The 22,582-nt window shown below is 41.8% G+C and overlaps 1 protein-coding gene across 7 annotated transcripts in view; it reads right to left on the bottom strand.

The window, feature by feature from the left end:
• TBL1XR1 (transducin beta like 1 X-linked receptor 1) overlaps positions 1-22,582 on the bottom strand; it is a 185,492-nt gene that overhangs the window by 117,915 nt on the left and 44,995 nt on the right. For 4 of the 7 annotated variants that reach the window (XM_025212503.1, XM_025212508.1, XM_025212509.1 and 1 more), the window contains exon 1: positions 9,959-10,097. The exons of the other annotated variants lie outside the window; for them this stretch is intronic. The gene's annotated coding sequence lies outside the window, so the exon portion shown is untranslated. Of the gene's footprint in view, positions 1-9,958; positions 10,098-22,582 lie in introns of those variants that run through there. 7 annotated transcript variants of the gene reach the window in all.

Here is a 22,582-nt window from a genome sequence, read left to right as displayed (position 1 = left end):
CTTTCCCTTGTCAGAGCTAAGTTCAGAGTTCAGTGCTTAAAAGTCAAAGCCACTGAGGTGCAAGGATGTCTTAGGGTTACTTCTTTCGTAAGACTGCGTAGTTGGGATCGAGCTGGACAAGCTTTTGAACGCAAGACATTCTTTGTCAGGACACACTATCCAAACTACACATTTGGTACATTAAAAGACATCACCTTAAGAAAACCTTGACACACACATTATTTCTGGACTATCACAGCTACAACATCGCTCTTACAGTACCAAAGCCATACAGAGGAAAATCTCATTTTGCTCTTCTGGGAAGGGCCTTATGCCATAAATTCCTTCTCTTGTGTTTGAAATCTAAACGTAACCCTCAAAAACAGAAGCTGGAAGCCCAAGACCGAAGGGCACACAGAACAGGGAAAAAAAGAAGTAGAAAAGAGAATAGGTAAGCTGAACACGTGTGAACTCACAGGGGAATACAAGAACTCCCCAGCATTTGCTTTCCAGTATTCAGACAGGAAAAGATAATCTTCCAGTAAGTTTGCTTACCAGGAGGAGGAAGAATAGTAAGTGTGCAGAGCTGTTAAGAAAGGACCTGCCATCCAAACCAGAGGTGACACTTCTTTATAGGAAGTAGTTGTTCCCCTATTGAACAACAGATTCCCAAGATAAAATCACCCCTCAAAACACAGTACCAAGTATCCATGTAATTGCTAGACAGTCTAAACAAATCTACCATCCTAAGCAAATATCTTCTAGCTCCAGATGGCCTGGCAGTTTTTCTGCTCTTTTCCTGGGTTAGCACCCCAGCAAACAACATAGCTAATGCACAGACCAGACAAGAATGTGTTAATTAAAATCTAGAATTTTTCAGAACTGGTTTTGCTACATGGACCATTTTTTGCAGCCTGGAGAGCTATGGCCCAATACCCAATAACGTTAAGAATTGGAATCTTCCTTTTCTATAACCTTCTTTTAACAGTAACTGAATAGGGTCATATCCCATGGTACAGCTAGGGGGCATGACCTTACTTCAACTTCCAGAAGTTTTCAGAAAATGAGTATTGAATAATTGAGTCTGAAACCCAAGGGATAGGAGCAATTTAACTATTTTTTTTTTTATACAAATTGATCAAACAAAGCAAAAGTGCTTTAACTTAAGGCCCCCTAAAAAGAGCCATTGGAAATCTATAGCTGTGTATATAAAATAGTATACACATTTGATTATAGTCTTTTCTCCACATTCCTTTCCTATGGTGCATGTCTTTGCTGACAGAAAACCTTCTGGCACAAGCACTCTGTTCCATTTTGTGTCTGTCCACTTCATGTATTGATCCTAATTAAGACTTCTTACATCACTGACCCTTAGGTTCTTCTTGATGGTCAGATAAGACTAGGAGTGTATTGTTTAAGCCAATCTTATCTTCACAGTTATATTATATGACAAACAGTTAAGGGAATTTAAATTTTTGAATATGCATTTTTAACTTGAGGTTTGTTTGTGTCACAACCCAGTGATTTTGGTGCCTCGGCACGATGGAATTTTCCCGCCACATGAGAGCCTCTTGCACAGCAAAGGTTTTTGTTGCAACAGAAAAACCTCGGTGCAAGAGAGTTCCCGCCATTTGAATGCAAATTTGTGTCCCGCTATTGGCCAGTTCTAAATTATTCCTACGTGGTGGCTAGTAATTGGCTTGCTAGCCGTTTAAAATTTCGTGCGACTTCCGCCCAAGTCGGAGAACTTTGAGCACGCTGCAGAGTGCCTCTAAAGAGATCTGACTTGTGGCTGAGCTGATCGATAGACTGATCACCTATTGAGTCTTCTCCCCGTCGCCAAGCGCAATCCTCGACTTACCCTTTCCCCGCCGGCTTAATTTGTGGACAGATTAGCTGGCCTGAGCCTTGCCAGCTGGAGCAACTGACATAGTTGTTCAGACGCCCGGACCACCTGCGTCGCGGCTACAGGCGGCATAAGTAAAGTTTTTGCAACCGATAAGCTGTGTCTGCCTCTCCATTCACCAGCCCGCCCAAACGACCGAGTAATTTCTAAATCACCTCGAGTCGACTCAGGCCGTCCGAGACAGTTTGTTGTTTGTTTTTTTTTTAACCTACAGAAAAGACTAAAAAATAAATTGGCTTTTCTTTGAAACAAACCATAAAGTAAAAAGTTCACCTGTGAAAAAAAGAATGTAAACTAAACTAAAGTGGTTAAATACAACTGCCACACCATTTATCTGATTGACAATTATAGCACTTACTGAACCTGCTTAACTCATAACTTGCATTAGTTAGCTCTAGGTCCCAAATTTGAATATAAGTTTTCTAGAGGGCTAGGTTGAATTTTAGAAGTATTCTATTTTTTTATTTTTTTTTTGCTGGTTTTGTTTTTAATCTATAAACAGACTTCTTCAGCATCAATTTTCTTGAAAGTCAGTATCTTCTTCCAATTTTTCTATTCTTTTCCATGCCATCCCCATTGGCATTTATTAATTTGATGCCTTTGCTAGGAGACCATACAACAGGTGGTTACCATAATTATATTAAAAGTCAGAATTTCAACCTGTATTGCTACTTGTTAAAGTGATTTATACCAGGTAACCAAGGCCAAGAGACAGGTAAATCACCCAAAGATATAAATGACATATCTTTCCACAAAAAAGCACTGAAGCAGATGAAACAATGCAAGGCTTAAAGAACAGGACGTTCAAATTTAGCTCCTGTAGCGATTACAGGTGCGATTGCTCCAACTTTGCTCTTGTTACATTCCAATGGCAGCAAAATTTGGTGGGCTTTGAATATCCCAACCACAAATGCAACTGTTTTTTGACTCAGACTTTGTCACACCAAACATTGTTGACTCGCAGCTATGCATTTTTATTTCCATAGTAAAATGATGTGATTATCATTCTTTGTTCACTCAACACCAGGCCTACTTACGTTAGAAACAAGATAACCTCTATCGTTTCATCATGGGAAAGAATACCTACGGCCATGCACGCAGACTAGCTCATGAAGTGATGAGCTCTTGAGGTATTCTCTGCTCCATGAGTGCTGGCAAGGAGGACCTGTAGCCAAAGTGATCGTACAAGCAGCAATAGAAAGCCATGCCAAAAAGTGTACTAAATTAGTTACAGAAAAACACTTGCATGACAGTCTCAGGTGCTGTCCCTCTTACCTGTCATGGTTACCAGTAACAGAGCATTAGTTGTGCTGTATGTGGATAAAACTATGGGTAAGCCAACAAAGTAAACAAATGGGTATAAACTCGATTTTAAAAATGCACTACAAATAAAGTTGGATATTGATCCTTTAATATTGTCCTGTTTAGAGGCTAAACCAGTTGAAGAGCAATGATTTCTCTAAAGCTGTGACAGCATTTAACCACCGCACTTTATAAATGCATCCCCTCATACTCTCCTCCACCCCACTGTTCTGACAACAGACCTCTATGAAGCCAGACTAGTTCTACCAGTGAAACAACACTGCTTTTAGAGCCATTTGTCTTCTGCAACTGAAGTTGTACACTTAGGGGTTTTATTCCTAATCCTTTTACAAATACATTTACAGTTTGATTGGAAATGCTACTTCATGACATCTCTGCGGTGCTTGAGCTTTCACAACAATTTAACTCATGCAGTGCTCTTTGTGGCTTACAAAAGTCTCACAACGTTGCTTCTTTGCTACAGATTCTCCCTGAAGGTCTTGTTTTTAATTTTGCTGCATAACCCGATATGGGATTCACAAACAAAATAAAAAACATACCTGAGTATTATATTTAAATCCTTGACGTTTCCCCACCATGGAGCAGACTTCAGAATCATCCAGACCAGAAGTCTTAACAGATTCTAAACTGAAAAGTTATTACCAATTGAATGTTCCCCTTGGTTTGGTTGGTGGTCACACTCAACACTAGAGGCAATTCTGCTTGGAACATAAAACATTAAAATAAATTCCCCCTTGTTCCACGTGGCCATAAAAAAAAAAAAAATCTCTCTTTCAGTTTATCTTTTTATCTCTGTTCAGGGAAACTGAAATATCAGGAGATATTTTAAAAAATCACTTTTCCCCAGATAACTGGTTAAAACTTAGTGTAGGATAAGTGTGACAATGCTGCCACTGCTAAGAATAAATTAGTAATAGTCTAATTCATCGTTCCGTTTCTCCAGCTTTAACTTTGGGAAACATGACATACCTTGTATCATATTACATGATAACTCCCTTCTGGAGAAACGTGTTAGTGAACTCTTTCTGATCTGGTATAAAGAGAAAACTAATGTCTAAATACACATTACATAGAAGTTACTACCTTTTCTGGCCTTCACAATCTTCAGACTAAAATCACAAACATTTATCTGCACGCACATTTAGCAAAACAAAACGCTAAAGACACCTAAAGGTTATAAAGGCCAATAATTAGGCAAGTAGAAAACATTGGAAAATTAAGACGCTCTCATTCATACGAACCACTGTCAGTTCTACAATTTTGTAGCAAAGCTAAGAACAGAAAAGCAAAAAAAAAAAGTTTGAATACAGAGGTAAGAAAGTGCAGACAAATTATTCAGAGTAAAGTTATAAAAAGCAATAAGGAAAAAAAACACCAGAACAATGAAAGTCATCAGAATGAGGAAGCAAAAAAATAGCACATAGGCAGGTGCTGGAAAAAAACAAAAAAAAAAAAAAAAAAAGGAAGTCTTGCCCAGATCAAATAGAAACATATTGCACAAGGGCACTCTTCTGTCAATATCAGTTAATTTGCAACACTGGGAAATGGGAGAAAAAGATAAATGTAGTATATGTGGCAGGGGCCCCCTTACACCTGAAGTTCACCCACAATTCACTTAAATAAAATTCATTAACAAATAACCTGGCGAATGTAGAGGAACTGTAAAGAAATGGGAACCAGAGACTGTAAATTCAAATCCAGCCTGGGTCAGCAGAGACTACCAACTGTTACCGCCGCAGACCTGAATAACACATGAAATGAGCTTGGACTCTTCACCAGTATTGTCTAACATTAAAAAGCAGATACGCATCTAATTTTTGACGTTCCACTTCAAGGTAGGCTGAATTAAAACTCTGGATCTTATTCTCTACCCAAAATACTGCATTAAGTTTCCTTTATATGGCTGCTCCTAAATGGGAATTTGATAATATCTACTTCTCAAGGGTTAATTTGCATTTGTAAAGCACTTTGAGATCTTCAGACAGAAGGAATTATACATGGGATCTGCTTGGTTGGGGAGTTTAATTCTTTTTGCCTTTCTGTTCTTGGCAAAAATCCTATTTCCATATACTTCAGAGCTGAGAGTAGTTCAGGTGTGTGAACCACTTATTTTCCTATTAATGCTGCCTAGTTCCCTCATGTTCTGCATGTTATATTTCATTTCATATTTCAACTTATCACTGAGAAGTTTTCAGCAGCCATATTTTCTACCCAAAAACTGGCTACTGAGTTAAAATTAACTCTCATAGCCTTACTCAGAAATGATACAGTATTGAGAAAGCCAGGCTGGAAGGCACAAAGGGTGTACAGTGGACCATGATCACAAACAGGAAGAAAGCAACAGGTTAATTCTGCTTGCATAGAAATACCACCCTCTCCATCGTACTGGGGAGCCAATAAGCAACTTGCAATAAAGTAATCAACTAGTCAAATATAGATGTCAAATTCTGAACTGAGAAGCAAAGAAAATCTACTACTCTGAAAAACAAAAGTAATATAATAGGGAAACTCCAATTTCTGGAAATCCCCTTTCATAAGGTAGCAAAGCCCATAGTTCCTGCCAGAAGTCTTCTAGTTTGCTGGGCAGAATCGGCTGTAACAGTTCTTCCCTTCATCATGAAAAGACTCCTAACTTATATTAGCTTTCACAGCTAAACGGAGGCAAAGGGTGCTTTGTCAACACAATTATATGCTTATTTGCAATTAACAGGGCCATGGTTATGAGGCCTTCAAAATGGTCTTGAATTTGGGGGTCTCTGTGGGTATCTTTTTATTACATGGCAAATGACCTGGATCAATGCCTCACTTTTCTTCAGGTTGTGCCTGCTAGCAATAAAAATCAACCTGCACTTGAAGACTTGCAACAGACTTTGAAGAACCATTCTGGGTTGAGCTCAACTAAAATCCATGCTAGAGAGGCACTGCAGTAACAGCTGAGAATGTTTTTCTGTTTAAGAGCTGATGTAACTAAATGCACTAAAATCCATGTGTGTACTCCGTCTTGAAGACTGCTGTGCCTTTTTGAGAGAGGATGCAAGTGCCAAATAGGACTGGGGATCCAACTAAGACTGAGGAAGGAATTCCCCTAAAACACTATGTTATCAAACATCAATGTGAATGCACGTTTCAAACTATGGTTCTGATTCTCTCCAAACTGACACCCATCATCTACTCGGGTCCGATCTCGCTTGATGCCCAGCATCCGTTGCCCTTTTGAACAATCAAGAGTTAAAAATTATTCAGGGTAAAATCTAGACTTTTGGGTGGCTCCAGCAACGCCAAGTAGCCAGAAAAAAAAAAAACTCATCTGTGCACGTGCATCAGGACTGCAGCTCTGCTGCAGGCTCAAGTGTTTGCAGACAGCCTGACGTCAGAACAACCGGGTGGCTCAAGAAGTCATGCTGTGGCCACTGAACCTGAACACAGTATGCGAGGCAGGCTGAGTGTTGTTCAAGTCCTGTCTTCTATATCATGCCAAGATTTTCTGTTCTGCCCATTAGTGGGATTCTGCAAGGGCTCCTTTCCCAATTTCTGCAAAGCAGCCCGTTTAAGAGCAGATACCGCTCTGGAACCCACATTCATAGTCAAATTGTGCACACACCTGTTCTTTACCAGCATCTAAGATGGAATTAGCAAAGCAAGTCTGAGGTCACTGGATCCAAGGGTTCTTCTAACAACCCCACAATAAGAAATCACGTTTCAGATTAAAGGTTTCTTTAAAGCCTTCATTAGCGAGAACACCATTTGGAAAACTGCTAAATCATAGCAGGGGGATGGAGAGCTTGAGCTGGAACTGCAAGTTATTTGGTCAAGGAATTCCTGAAATACAACCCATCAAAAAGTGAGCTGCTCATAATGTTGCTCGTTCTTAGAATTATTTTTGGTGGGAGGGAGAAGGGGAGAAAGGACTGGAAGAAGTAAAACACTAGAAAAAAAATCAAAGTCTCTGACATTCATAAAATGATACTATGGGTCAACCCCCAAGATCAGATATTCAAAGCGGTACAAAGGATGACTTAAAAAATATTTAGGAAATGATAGCACTTCATGGCTTACGTTGTTCTGCTTACTGACAGTTTGCTATGGAGAGCCCTACGGCTTCCTCAAACTCTTCAGTGACATCCACTGTGTAATGTACTCTCACGGCGGCTTAGCCTTCTCCCTTGAACTAAAAGGTCAGGGCTTCAAATCCTTTCCTCTGGAGTTTTGCGTTCTGGGCACATTATTCCTGTCAACCTGCATTTTGCTTGGTTTCTCAGGCTTGAAGTGCAAGCCTTTTCCCATGAGGGTGTTTCAGAAACTAATGGCAATTTCAAAATAAAACCGTGTTGTGTGCAATGATCGTTTACCAGATCGCATCACTTCCCTACGTAGTCATCCTGCTCGGCAACACAGGTATTCCAGCAAGTCACAAGGTTCTTCACCCCATCCCCAAAGAAGCTTTTTTGGTTTCTGTGACAGCCATTCCTGCACTGCGAGTTGTACCTACCCCTGCATTGCTGGCCAATCCTGCCATTGCAGACGTGCAGCCATTTTAACTTCTCTCTCCATTCACAGACTTTCTGTTGGGCTATGTAGTTTCATAGTTTCATAGTTTTAGGGTCGGAAGGGACCTAATAGATCTTCTAGCCCGACCCCCCGCCAGGGCGGGAGAACAACAAAAAACCCTAAAAACAAAAACGGGACTCAAATGAGTCCAGCCAGGTAGGCATCCAGCCTCTTCTTAAAGACCCCCAGGGTAGGGGCCAGCACCACCTCCCTTGGAAGTTGGTTCCAGCTCCTAGCCGCCCTAACTGTAAAGTAGTTTTTTCGGATGTCCAATCTGTACCTCCTCTCCATCAACTTGTGCCCATTACTCCTTGTTATGCCAGCGGGGGCTAGGGGAAACAGCGTCTCCCCCAAACCCTTCTGGTTCCCCCTAGTGAGTTTATAGACGGTCACCAGGTCCCCCCTCAGCCTTCTCTTGTGGAGGCTGAATAGGTTCAGGTCCCGCAGTCTCTCACTGTAGGGTCTGCCCTGTTGTCCCCGGATCATGCGGGTGGCCCTCCTCTGGACCCTATGTAGTTTTTCTGTATTGTGCCAAAAATCCTACCATAAAATTTCACTGGGTGGCACACCTTCGCCACACAAAAAAACCGAAAAAATGCTGTTCTTGTTTGGTGGGCACCGACAGGTGCACGGCAGTTCTAGGATTTAGTAAAGGGGGGCATCACACCACCCGTCAGGGGCACCACACTGCCCCTCAGGCCATGGTGAGGGATGGGGACAGGATATAAGCTGAAGATCCTGGAGTCAGCAGGGAACTCTGGGGGGCAGGGCAAGGAGCAGCGTGAAAAGGGGGACCTGCCCCTGCTACCCTATACCCAGCTGACTGGGCAGCCCTAGAGTCCTGCCACCCAATGGGCAGAGGAGTGGCAATCATGGCCACAGACAGCAGCAGTAAACAGGCCTCTCCTTCCTGTACTTGCTTTCCCACTGCCCACCCCCATCCCCTGTATCAGGGAGGGCAATTATTTCAGGTGGAGGGCCGCTTACTGAGTTTTGGCAAGCCATCGAGGGAAGCATGACAGGCAGCCAGGAGCTAATAAATATTAATTTTCTAAATTTTTTAGGGGCCCTGCAGGCCGGACAGAATGGCCTGGCGGGTCACATTTTGCCCACCTCTGCCCTATATGTACCCTGCTGGCCAGAAGCAGGTGCTAGGAGGAACCTGCGCCACTGCCCACAGCTGAGCCCAGAAACCCACGAGGCCATCTCCTGAAGCCCCCAGCTAGAGCAGCTCTGCGACTCCCACTCTCTGCTTCCTTCCCATGGCCTGCCGTGCCTGCGTCAACTGGATGTAGCGGAGGTGATGGGCAGGTTCCTCCTTCCAGTGCCTAAATCCAGCCAGCAGGGATCACCGTGGAGGAGCAGCAGGGAGCAGATACAGGAAGAAGAAATCTGCCCACCACCACCAATATCCCCAAGTGAGCCTCCCACCATGCGACGCCTCTTATTGAGGCTGGAGCAGGGCAGGAGTACCTCTGGGGCTCCTGCCTCCCACACCAGAGCCAGCAGGGGACAGCGGCAGATATCTGTGCCTGCTCCATGCAAGACCCCACCAGCTCAGGAAGTCAGGGCTGTGGGGAGAGGCTGTGTGGGGTTCCTGGAGACAGCAGCAGCAGCAGCGGTGGAACGGGGGTGGAGGTACCGCAACCCCCCTGGATCCAACCTTGCCACGCACATTCAGCTTGAAATGATGGGTGCATTCGACAATGCCACCAGTGTTTCCTCACTGTGTCAGATGCACAGCATGGACAACCAAGTTCCTGACACACCCTTGTATGTTATACACATGGAACGTGTGGTCTAAAGTGAACCACACTTGAAATAATTTTCTCACAGTCAAAGTCTCTGTGTTGTTATTCTGCTAGTAAAGGACGTCTTTCCAAAATTAGTCAAAAAACAGAACTACTACTGTGCCCAACAGCAGAGACAAAGCATTTACGCTTATCTGCTATGGAGACTGAGTTGGGGAAAATATTAGCACTGATATTATGCTAAAGAAAAAAAGTCAGTATCTTAATAAAAAGACACAGAAACCTGTTCCAAAGAATAAGCTGCCTTCGGCAGAGATAAGCCTTGCAAGATATTTACTTTAGAAGTACTGCCTAGGAAAAAAAAAAAAAATCATTGATTAAATAAAGAGAACATGAAAGTCATTAGTCAACAGCAAGTTTGGGTAACATAATCATGCCATATGCTCCTCACCTATTTCCTGAATAAAACCATGTGCAATCCAAGAAAAATGGTGGCTGCCTTTTACTGATGACTCCATTGCTGTAGCTCAGCTTGTTCACCGTGGGGTAAGAACGTGCACGTGCACAATGGTGCAGCTGAAGAGTAGTAAGCCCTGTCCTCCGCTTCACGGTAATTTGTTCACATGCCCACATGCCCTTTAACACTCAATGAGCACTCTGTTCTCAAGACAGCCAAAAAATTATGACTGATTAACAAGGAACACAGACACTGCGCCTTATGTCGAAGCAGTAACTTGTTTACCATGAGAAAAAGAAAAAACCCTTCCGTTTTGTCTACGTGAGGAAATTTATAATTAGACCAATCTACCTATGCTACTACAACTCGCTTCCAAAATAAGAGCAACTTCTCTTACAACTCCAAAAGAGCTTATTAACTGTATTTAGACCTTCTTGTTCTCCTCCTGCAGTACGAATGAGTCCCTCTTACCTCAGACTGGTGCAAAAAACAAACACATGTCTTGTATTCATTTAAAGTACCAGGTTAGAAGGTGCTCGAAAACTGAAGTTGAGCAGTGGAGTCAATCCTCTGTTTTCTAGTGAACCCAATATACCCCACTACTGCTGCAGATGTAGAGTTTCACCAGTAAAAGTTTAAATTTACCATTTTAATTTACCATTGAATTGGTGCATGAGCGCATGCATATGCAAATACACACATGCACACAGCCCCTTGGCCTGAAAATAGCAAGTCCGATCATTTATCAGACTGAGTCATTAAAAAAAGATCCTGATCCCTCTGCATATATACTTACCTTGAGACTGTTTTGCCCATGAGAAATTCCAAAGGGTCTGAGAAAGATTAAACTCAGGGTGCAAGCAAAAGTAAATAAGTAAGCAAGCCAAAAGTTACGGCAGTGCGTGCGCTGCTACTAAAATTACGTTCGCACGATAATGCTGTTTACAGTAAGATACTACCTACGAATCTGAAATGGGGAACTGAGAGTTCAGTCTTTACGAGCATGCCATGCTATTTTAGCATGATATTCCCAAAAGAATATTGGGCCCATATAAAATCACTGTCAGTCAGCAAAAGTTCACGCCCACAAGGAACTAGCTGTTCCTTGAATACACGTTTCTTCAGTGAAAGGTGTACGGGCCTAAATCTCATCACCACAGTAACCTCGCCATCTCACCATTCCTGGTTTTGAGCAGGGCTCATGATCAACAGCATTATTACGGTCCCCTAAGTCTTGTTTTCTCTGTGATGTACATTTTTAAAGGATGCACTATCGCCATCAAGAGTGACCAGTATTTAATAGCATTTAACTTGTTCTGACTACAGCAGCTGTCCCATTTTAGTCTCCTACACAAGATTGGGTCCACCAAGCATATTACTTACAATTTAGACAAAATGGATATAAAAATGGAATTAGTTACCGCATTATACCTTCATCAACCCATGAATTTAGTATTTGTCTTACAATTCTTTTTTAAAAACCAAGAGCAAATTTTGCTGATTGCTTCTGATGCCTGAATGAGCTAGGCCTGGGTTACTGAGAAGTAACTCCCACGTGTGACAATAAGAAAATAAAAATTTAGCAATATTTTATACATTTAGAAAGCAAGGGGGGAAAGGAACATGACAGACGTATTCAAGAGGGCATAACTAGAGCCCGTGGGAGGAAGTAACAGAAAAGAAAATGAATGATGAATTTAGAGAAAATCCTTCCAAAAATGAAATCACACATGTTCTGGAATAGCCTCTCAAAGGCCCGTTGCTTGGGATGTTCTCCAGTCTTGGGCCTCACACTTCAAAAAGGTTGTGGACAGTTTGGAAAGAGTCCAGCACAGAGCAGCAAAAAGGATTAGGGGCCTCAGAGGCAAGACTTATGCAAAAAGATTGGAAGAACAAAGGTTATTTAGCCTGGAGAAGAGAAAACTATGGGGGGGATCTGATAACAGTCCTTAAATACCAGAAGAGCAATTATTGAGAGTGTGGAGATGAGCTTTTCTCTGGGGCCATAAGGGAAGAATGCAAGCTATGGCCACAAGCGTCAGCAGGGGAAATTTAGGTTTAGGATTAGATGAAACTTTCTGACTACAGGGTGGTGAAGCACTGACTGGAACAGGCTACCTAGAGAAATTGCAGATTCTCTCCATCCCTGGAAGTTTAACAGCAGGTTAGACAGACACTTGGCTCGGATGGTCTAGTTCAGGAATCAGCACCACTTTCAGACCGAGTGCCAAAATCACTCACAACCTCAATTAATAAGATGTTGGTGTGCCAGGGGCAGACGGCAGGGACCCATGAGGGGCTGATCCCTGTTGGGTCAGTGCAGTCCTGGCCCTTTCCCCACCGTCTGCCCAGAGACGCATGTGTACCCACCACCAGCAATGAACTGGGCTGCAGCCAGGGCCTGCCAGAGCCCAGGCCAGCTGTGGTAGGCAGCCAAGCAGCTGCATCAGGGTCCACGGAGCCCCAGCCTGGCTCACTGTTGGTGGCGGGTGCATGCACACCTCGGGGCAGATGGCAGGGAAAGGGCCAGGGCTGCGCTGCTCAAACAAGGATCAGGCCCCTCGCGGCTTCCCAGCCATCCACCCCAAGGTGCACAAGCCAAGCAAAATACCTTTGCGTACCACACTCTGGCACGCGTGCCGGGGGTTGCCTACCCCTGGTCTAGTTAGATATTGGAGCTGGACTTGTGAAGTCCCTTCCAGCACTACTGTCCTATAAACCTAGGTAAGAATAGAAGTCATATCAAATGCAGTAATCCTACTTTGAGTAGTAGCTACAGCAGGTTCCATATAACAGGCCTTTTTCTTTCCATGTCCCCTGGTTTCTATGATTCCTGAGCAATAGGCCTGCCCAGAGTCCAAATGATCTGAACTGTACATGCTACAAATCTCAGTTTGAACATTCCTGGGAAAAGGCTCCTTAGTTTAGGATCTCCACCTGAGGAATCCCATCTCTAAGGATGTCTGTTAAGAGTTTATCTCCATGGCTACATCCGGGACTTGGTAAAAGCTTTTCTTCTGAGGCTTATTTGTAACCCTGTGCTCTAAAGCTACTGAGTAGGTAATTGGAGCAAGGATGACCAGAATCTCAAACTTGACTTTAATGCACTCATTTTCAATGTTTGGAAGACTTATTTAATTCCTCTGTTTCCTTTTTTCCCCCATTTATGAAATGAAGATAATAATTCTAATCACTCAAAAGGTATTCAGAGTCTTAATGGACACTTAAAAAGCATTTAAATACCTAATACGTTATTTTATTATCATCATCATTAAAATTATTTGCCCCCATACACTTTTTTCACCCAGCCTTTGGCTTTATTAGATCAACTGACAACCTAGCCATCTGGGATCAGCTTTATCGAATAATTGTCTTAATCATAAAGAAACAGGTGATGAGTAGTTAGAAAATTAAAAATTTGATAAACTTCTTAGTAAAAATATCCTGCAAATTATTCATTTCTGTGTTTTCAGTTCTGAAGTACAGATTTCTTATTCATGGAGACCATATTAGTATCTGTACCACATTCTGCAACTTTCTGTTGTGGTAACAATAAAATGTGTTACTTAGCCAAGCACGCAGCTGTCTATTGCTACAATGAGAAGTAAAATAAAAACAAAACTTGTCAAAAAAGAACAAAATTCCCACACATTAAAGTTATTTTTCAATGCACGTCACAGCCGCAAAATATTGTGGCATGGCTCTAATCTGGCTAATAGGGTTTTATTTATTTATTTACTATTTTAGAGTTGCATTTATTTAGATTGTTTAAAAATAAGCACCTCATACATATCAAAATCAGTGATACGCATTAAAAATGGCATGATTAAGTGCTACACAATACATGGAGGTGGAAGCACAATAATAAACTTAAACAAACCTGTAGTTTACATAGGTCCAGGAAAGTTACTGGATTTTTTTTTGTTTGTTAGCAACTTAAAACACTGGAACCAGAAGCAATTCAAAAATTTGAATTCTTTCTTTAGGCAAAGTATAACACAGAGACACTTATACTGAGTCTCTACAACTAGTTCTTTCCCAATATGATCTAAGCTCTAAACTGAAGTAAAAAAAAAGCAAAAGGGACACTTTGGATCCAGTTATCAAACAGATGACTTTGAAGTCTGCCTTTATCAACAGGCTCCCAACCACTGCCATTCTTGCTCTTTCCTGCTTCACATTTTCCATCCATTCACGAGAGCACAAAGCATGCAAACACGCAGCCACACTTCAGAAGAGAGCCTTTACCAGCTCAGGCACATGGAAATACTGCTCAAGAACACTTTGTTGCGTAAGCTATGGAAATCACTTATCAGAGCATCTCTGGTGTCCTTCCAAAGTGACGCAAACCTCTGAAATTCAAAAGTATCTTTTGGACACAAAATCCTGCCTCAATATCTTGCCTTTTTTTAATTGGTCACAAACAAGCGTTTGCCCTATTTTTACATGAATAAATCTACTAGGTTGATTTTGAAATGTCAGCCAAATTTTTCATATTCTGGCCTCTCAGACTGATTGTATGTTTTATGGGATGTGCTCCCACTGCCCCATAGAAAAAATAAATAAATGAGGATCTGCTAACATAAAATTAATATGCAGAACTACAGGCATTTAACCAATGTTATGATCTTATGTAGCATTCTTGACTATACTTCTCTGTGTGCAGCAATTTAAAAATCATCACTGGACTTCATCCTTATTTACAGTAATGCAAAAAGTGAAAATTAGTCAAATACAAAGCCACAGATCATTTCACAGTGTATGTCAAGGGTTAATTCTCTCAATATTTTACTACAACTGTCTAGACTTGTAGATGAAGTAAAGCTCAAGTACAAGCCATGGTAGTAAAGTAACAATAATGTAAATAGTCTAAATGTAATGTAAATATTAATAAGAATATGTATAAAGTGACCTGGGTACTTAGCCCTCCCTGACAAGCTCCTCTCTCTCAGAGCAAAAGATATGGCTATAAAGGGTAAGGATACAGAAACAGAAGCAGTACATAACAAAACCCACTATATGCACATTTATGATGGGAAGACGTAAATACGAGATGGGGTTCCACAAACTTGTTTTTCAACTTACAGGATTCAGCTTTTATCCTTTTCTGGCATACCATAATATTGTCAAAAGGGCAGGGTTTTATGTGCAATTCTGTTCCTGCATATAAATCTTACACAGTGTAGCATTTTTTAAAGTAGGGATGTATACACAAAATTCTATAGGGGTCACTGTATTTTCATTAACAATCCGATTAGCTATAATTTAGGGACTGAACAGTCCACTCTTCCCTGATGATTAGAAGACTTTCCCTGGAAAATGAAAGCTTATTTATCATTAATACCTGTAGAACCCCCAATTCGTGGAAAACTAAACTTTTGGCATCCGAACACGAGTCAAGTTTGGGGAAAAAAAAGAGGCTGTTCCTGAGTCTACACATGGGTAGTTCCAGTACCTGCACTGCTGTTTGCTCACCAAAAAGAGCAAGTACCAACAAAATGAAGTTACCAAAACTTGGATCTATTCCCTGCTACTTTTCAATATAGATATGGGGAGGGGGACGGGAGAGGAGAGAGGGAAGAGGAGAACGGGTGTCAGATGGTGTACCCTCAGCAGACAAGTAATTCAAATAGTCACTGGGGGAGGACCCAAAAAAGCAAAGGCTGAAACACAGTCAAGTGTTGGACATTTTGCCTCTTTCTATAAGAACAGCCAAGAAGGCTCTAGGCAAGGATTAAAAACATTAAGATTTCTAGGATACAAGAATACCTCCCACAAACTCCTCAGAAATATTTAAAATTTATCTCCTGTACAGACTTCACACAGTAAAGCCACCCACTGCATCTCATTATTATTATTATTATTATTAAAACTATCCATAACCCAGCAACAAATCAGGCCATACATAAAGTAAGGAGGGCAGAGTGTCAAAAAATTTCTGCCAACTTTTTTTTTTTTTTTTTTTTTGCTTTTTGGGAGGGGGTTTTGGATGGACTAAACAAACTTACGTTTTCATAAAAGCGTATCAAGGAACATTTGGGTTTCCATCAATGAACCAAATACCTCAAACCAAAATAGTTTAATGTGGAAATTAAATGCTGCATGAGTGATTTGTCCTTTGGTCATTTCACGTCCCTCTTCTCTGACCTCCTTGGCTGGACTGACTCCATATTCTGTAATGCACCCTAACTGAGGAACTCTGATGGGTACATCACATCTCCTTTCCAGACAGGAAAAACGTGTCCTGAATCACTGCCTAGTTAGACTACCCCTTCTAAGTGGGCTTTCAAAGGAAAATATGAGCATGAGGCACTGACTTTTCTCAATTTTTAGTAATTTTTTCTTAGTTTAAAAAAAAAAAACAAAAACAAAAAAAACAAAAAAAACAAAACTTACCAATCCACCCCTCCCCAACAAAAAATGTTTTTCACAAGACATTTTGGATTAAACCAGCGGTTTTCAAACTTCCTCAAGTCACAGAACCCTTTTGTATAAACTTCTGCTGCTGCAGAACCCCTCCCTGAACTTAAAGACTGATGCAGAGCCAACCCAGCCCTGCAACAGTGGTACAGGGCCTCTCGACCTGCTCCGTCATTACCTCCCCCGTCTCTCTGCGCAACCCCTGATGGCCCACTGCCAAACCCCACGGTTCCACAGAATACAGGTAGGAGGAAACCACTAGATATAAACACTGGTGGTTTTTCATCTTCTTTTCATTTGCAGACCCCTAAAAAAATTTTAATGGAGGTGCAGGCCTCTTTGGATATTTCAAGTGGAGATGCAGATCCCTCTAAACCGTAAGTTTCGGTATTCACATACTTCCGATTGATCATAGTCACTTTTTGCAGACCCCTTAGACGGGTCTGTAGACCACCGGTTGAAAACCAGTGTTCTAGTTGTGAGGGTTTACATTTCAACTTCCACTGATGCTGTTTTCTGCTCCCTGCCCTATCTGTCATTGTGCTGCCTGTCCCCTCCCCAAGCTGCTGGATGCCACGCACAGACTGCTCATGCCACAAGTTTGCCACCCCCTGCTTTGTGCAAACAATAAGCTACCAAACTCCAAACTCACTTCAGCCACCAAAAGATCCTAAGGTGTTCAGGGCGTTCAGAAAATGCCAGCTCCTCATTTTCACTGATTTTTTTTACTACAGAAAAATAATAGAGCAATTTTGTTGTTGCAGAGAATTCAAAAGACCACTTCAGTTGAGAATCAATGGTTACACTCATGCAGTACATAACAGCTGTCTAAGCTCAAGCTGCCACAGGTGTGAAAGAGTTGTGAAGTCTACAGCTTATAGAAAAGCCTTATAATGGGCATAGGTGAAACCAGATCAGCAGCCAGAGACACATTCAGATGAGATGGCTCTAGAGAAAAAGGGATGAGTTGCTTCTCCATTCCGGTAGATGGAAGGGAGAGTAGATTCTAACATGCGAGATGCCCATAAACCAATAGCATCTATAAAAACCATTTTTCAAAGGGTTCAGGAATAATCTATTAGAAAACAACCCCAACCTACTATCTGATGGTGGAAGAGAGGTACAGTTCCTCACCAGGGCTTTACCCAGGCTAGACAACATGCTAGAGCCCACAAACCCTTCTTTTAACCTTCATCCTTGAGATAGTTGGGGTGGATACAAATCTCTGACAAAGTGGAATAGTTTCTACATTAAATACACTCTCTTAAAAAATAAACATCTTTAATTTACATTTGAAATTATGACAACCCATGCCAAGCCTAACTTTGGTCTAATAAAATCATTTAAGTGAAATAAAAAAGTAGCATTCAAGTTGTACATGTCTAATGCAGAAGTTATAAAAAAAAACTGAACTACTGGAGATCACTGATTAAGTATTTAGAACCAGTATTTGTTAAAGTGCTAAATGAGGCCTTGACAGCCCTAGTCTATTTTGCAGGTACAGAGAAAATATTTTCTTCAACTAGTTCACTTCAATAACTAGTTCATTCAAAGCTGAAAAACTAACTGGGAGGTGGAAAGCTAGGAAAGCTTGCTTTTTTCTTCCAAACTATAAAAGGAAAGGAAATGTTGGAGGATGAGGCCTACTAGTTCCAAAATCTTGAAGGACATGGTAACCAGAAACACCTGGTTTAATAAACTAAATATATATACATACCTCCTTGGCTTACAGTATCTGCCTGGAGTACCACACATTTTTTTTATAATCTCATTTCTTCCCCTCGTCCACCATATTTAATTAAAAAATGCTGGTTTTGTGCATTAAATTCCAATTCCCATCCAAATGTAGCTTGACATAAGCCACATGTAAACAGTTAAACATTTTGTAAATAAAAAAATCTGTCTTTCACCATCTTGTCATCATAAAAATGTCAAAAGATTCTGAGTGATGTAGGTTAAATCATGCACGTTTAAATAAGTGTGTATAGTGCAGCGTCTTGGTTAGCAAAACAGTACCACAATTAGTATAAAGGCCAAATATCTATTTGCAAATAAGATATCTTAATGCTTACATAGGGAACCAAGCTTTCTTAAGAAACTAACTGAAAAGCACACATGCAAAACAAATTTTAAGCCAGTTATTTAAATCAAGGTTTTCGGCTTGTTAACTTAAATCGTTTCAATTGCCTTCACTTTTATTTAAACTCAGTTCACCCAGGGATTTAGTCCTTCCAAGTGGGAGGTGTCTGAAGGCCTAAATTAATACATGGAGAACACTGATGTAATGCAGCATCTACCATAGATTCTAGCTCCTTGAAATAGTATAGTTTGGTCCGAGGTAAAGAGCTAAAGAAGGCTTGGGAAAAACAATGTACATTTGCACATATGGTATTATAATGACTCCACACATATATATCTTGATGCAAGTTTCAGATATCATGAGTGTAACAGATGAAAAGAAAGCTCTGCACCCTGAGGCATTGTTCCTTTAAGGCAAACAGCAAGCTTACAGCAAAATGTTGAACAAAGCTTACTCCCTCTATCTGTTCCCATAATCAAACAACAGAAGCTCTTCTAGACACCGAACTCCTAAAAAGACTATAATTTCCAACTTGCAAAGGAAATGAGCACGTTATTAATAACACCATTATTTGATATTGATATTATGATGACATCATTACTATTATTTGTACTGCTATGGTACCTGGATCCTCAATCATAAATCAGAACACGATTTCTTCAGCCACTGCATAGCTATGAGTCCTGAAGAGCTTATAGTCTAAAGGCCTGGACATACAATGCGTTTACATCAGTGTAAAAAAATAAAATAAGGAGTGGATAAATTATATACAGCCCAATACAGGTATAATACTATTTATTCAAACTGGGTATAGAATCACCCTAAGAAATCAGGCGCAGAACTGGCATAAATTGCAGACAGATGAAACGTATCCCGGGAAAAATGTTTGTTCAAAGCAAACAGGCTTATAACTTCTCCACACCTCCACCCCCCCGCCTCACCCTACATAGCATGCCTGGGAGATCGCATGTCTGTCCATGCTAGACCCCAGTGTCATTTATACCAGCATACACTGGTATGACTTACATTGCCTTTGTAAATGCACCATTTGTCAAAGCCCTAAGTATAAAAGCAAAAGACAGCAGGTAGATACAGCAAGGCACATAAAATAACACAGTATAAAACAACGTGATGCTGATCTCCAAGACCCACTGGCGTAGCTGCATGCATACATGTCCTCAGTAGCAGTGTACACTTGGCTCCACAGAGCTCCCTGACACAGCAGCTCAGTAGTTCAGGGATCTGTGTGTGCCATAGTGTACCCCAAAAGAGTCCTAGCAAAGTCCTGGGACCTGTACGGCAGGGAGCAGGGAAGGCAGCCGGCTCCATTGTGCGCGGCTTCCCCTTGTGATGCCCAAGTGCTGGGACCTGCATGTCCACCACAGGGAGCCCCATGTAACAGAGGCAGGCCAGCCTGGCTGCAGCCATCACCACCCACATGCAGTACTGGCCAGAGCCACGTGCCACTGGGCAGCAGTGCCTGCATGGGCCCCAAGTGCCCACTGCTTGCTGCTTCTGCTTCCACCAGTGGCAGGGACGCTGTGCGCCATGGCTGGGAGTGTTTAGAAAGTCTCCACACCCCCCACCCTTCCTCATACCACCCCAGCCTCCCTCGCACCCTGCCCCCAAAACGCTCCCACATATACACCACCCGACATATCTTATGCCACACGCAATTTACAAGAGTAAGACTTGATTTTTGAATTCTGCAGTCCTCTCTATATACAGCACGCAAACACAGATCAGGACAATATGTTTTGTAATAAAATTAAAATATATTATCGTAGGCATTTGACTTTGAGTGAATGATTTGGTTTTTTTTCCTGCTTCCAAGATGGCAACCCTCCCAAAAGAAATACTTCTGGGGGCAAGGGGAGGGACTTCTGGCAGCAAAGGTCAGAGGTTAGGGGTGGGACTTCTGGTCCCGGGATGGCAACCAAGGGCAGGGCACCATAGCTCAGCAAAACTCATTAAGCAGCCCTTCAGCCAAAATAATTGCCCACCCCTGCACTAAGAGGTTATCTTTGCACTCAGAAAAAAAACAAACAAAAAAAAAAAAAAAAAAAAAAAAACAGTGCTAAAAACCAAAAAAACCAAAACAAAACACCCAAACCCAGGGGCTCCTGAATGAGCTGGAGTGCCCACTAGCTAGCTGCATACTAAGACTTCAGGGCTGGCCTTCTCCTTTCTCTGCCCTGATAAAGCAGCAGTTATTGAGTGAATTTTAACACGTATTAAAGATCTTTATTTCAGAAATCCAAAGAGTATACACTTGATCCATTTTGCAATAACCAATTTTGCAGTTTCTGCATATCATTTCCAGTGATTTATCTGAACTTTCCACATTGGTAAAACTATCAGTAATGTAAAAGTCAATATTTAGGCTTTACTGGTATCAAAAGAAAGCAGTCCATCTTCCCTGGGATATTTTTGGATTTAAAACAAAATAAGGTAATCTGGCAAGTATAGAAATAAATTTACTTTGGGAATAAAGGATAGAACGTACAAGATTTATCAAACGTTAAAAATATCACATTTGTGAGGGGGAAAGAGGCAAGAATACAGCTCCATGCATGGTAGTCCATCTTAAATAAGCCATATGGTAAACATCCCTCATCCTCTATATCAGTGGTTCTCAACCTTTTTCCTACCAGGACCCATTTGCAAAGATCTGTGACCTATCCTGATCCAAGCCCCCCTGGCACTGCTGGTGCCTGACCCCCAGGACCTTGTGCCTCACTCCTGATCCGTAGCCCCCTGCCCCCATCCCACTCAGGCCAGAGTGTGGTGGCTGAAGCTCATGCAGGCAGCAACAGAGTGAATCTGGCCCCAGCACAGACTAGAGGCAGGAGGAGGAAGCCTGTAGCACCCCCCACCCTTGCTGTGGGCTGCTACACTATACCATGCCAGGCAGCCTGGTCATAGCTCCTTCCGTCCCACCCCCCCACCTGAGCAGCGTCTCCTGGCCACCCCACCCCCATGAGCACGGGCACTGGCCTGTGCTGCCAGCCTGGCCACGCAGCTCTCCCCAACCCCCTTTGCCTGCTGGAAGGGACAATGCCTCCCTGCTGCCCCTCTGCCCTGCTGCAGTCTCGGTGCTTTCCTGGGACTTGCTTACAACCTTTTGAAATATTCTTGCACCCCACTTTTGGATCCCAATCCACATGTTGAGAAACGCTGCTCTATATGCATGCAGCTTCAGAGCCCAACCATTTATGACCTATGGACTTCTCTCACTTATACCCGACACGGGTTTTCTCCTTCTTGCTTCTGTTCCTGCATCCAATCTTCCATAAGAGTTAGCTTTGGGCAAAGTAAAGCTATACATGTGCGATCAGTCATAGCAGTCACTCCATATACTTCAATCCACAGCCTCAAACTGGCTCTTGGGTCTGTGTCCTTCATTAAAAAACAGTTTTGAGGTCAAGCAAACATAGTGATGCTTCTTAAGCTGCGTTCCAGATTTGCTCCCATTTGCATAGTGGCCGATAAAGGACTATTATTAATAGCATTAAATATTTATATTTTAGACAAGCCTAGATACCTCATTTGAGTTTAGGAGCCATGGTACTGGTGCTATGCAAACACAAATGGCATGTCAAGTCCTCTGAAAAGTCAATACTATCTCACCCCCAGAATTCCAAGCTGCAGTGATCAAATATATTTCAGCTGGTGGCACTATAAAAACAGCTTTGAAAACAATGGTAAACTGTATTGTAGCAAACATCTAATTACCAAATAGATTTGAATATCTGAAACCTATAGTCTTAAAACATTTATAAACCTAGGATTGCCCAACCTTATTATCCACCTCTTCAAAAATTAGAGAATGCAGTGACAAGACTGCTAGTCAAAGATATTTTTAATAGGCATTCAGGATTTTTTTCGTTTCAAAAATAACATTTTATGAAGAGAACTTGATCACTAAGGATTTTTTCCCCTTTCTGAAAGTTTTTCGAAGATGCAGTTTACAACAGTTACGGGCAAATTTGAAAGAACTGCAGAAGGACAATTCTCCCTCGTTAGCAGTTGTGACCTGCTGACCAGTTTTGGAATGATTTTACTCTTTCAGTGACCTTAAGTCCTTTTGGATCACTGCACCAAATTTCATTTTAGTT

This window comes from Alligator sinensis, unplaced genomic scaffold (genome assembly GCF_000455745.1).
Source record: "Alligator sinensis unplaced genomic scaffold, ASM45574v1 scaffold1447_3, whole genome shotgun sequence".
NCBI classification, from domain to species: Eukaryota; Metazoa; Chordata; order Crocodylia; family Alligatoridae; genus Alligator; species Alligator sinensis.
The sequence above is the reverse complement of the archived record's forward strand: the minus strand, read 5'-3'. Positions and strand labels throughout refer to the sequence as shown.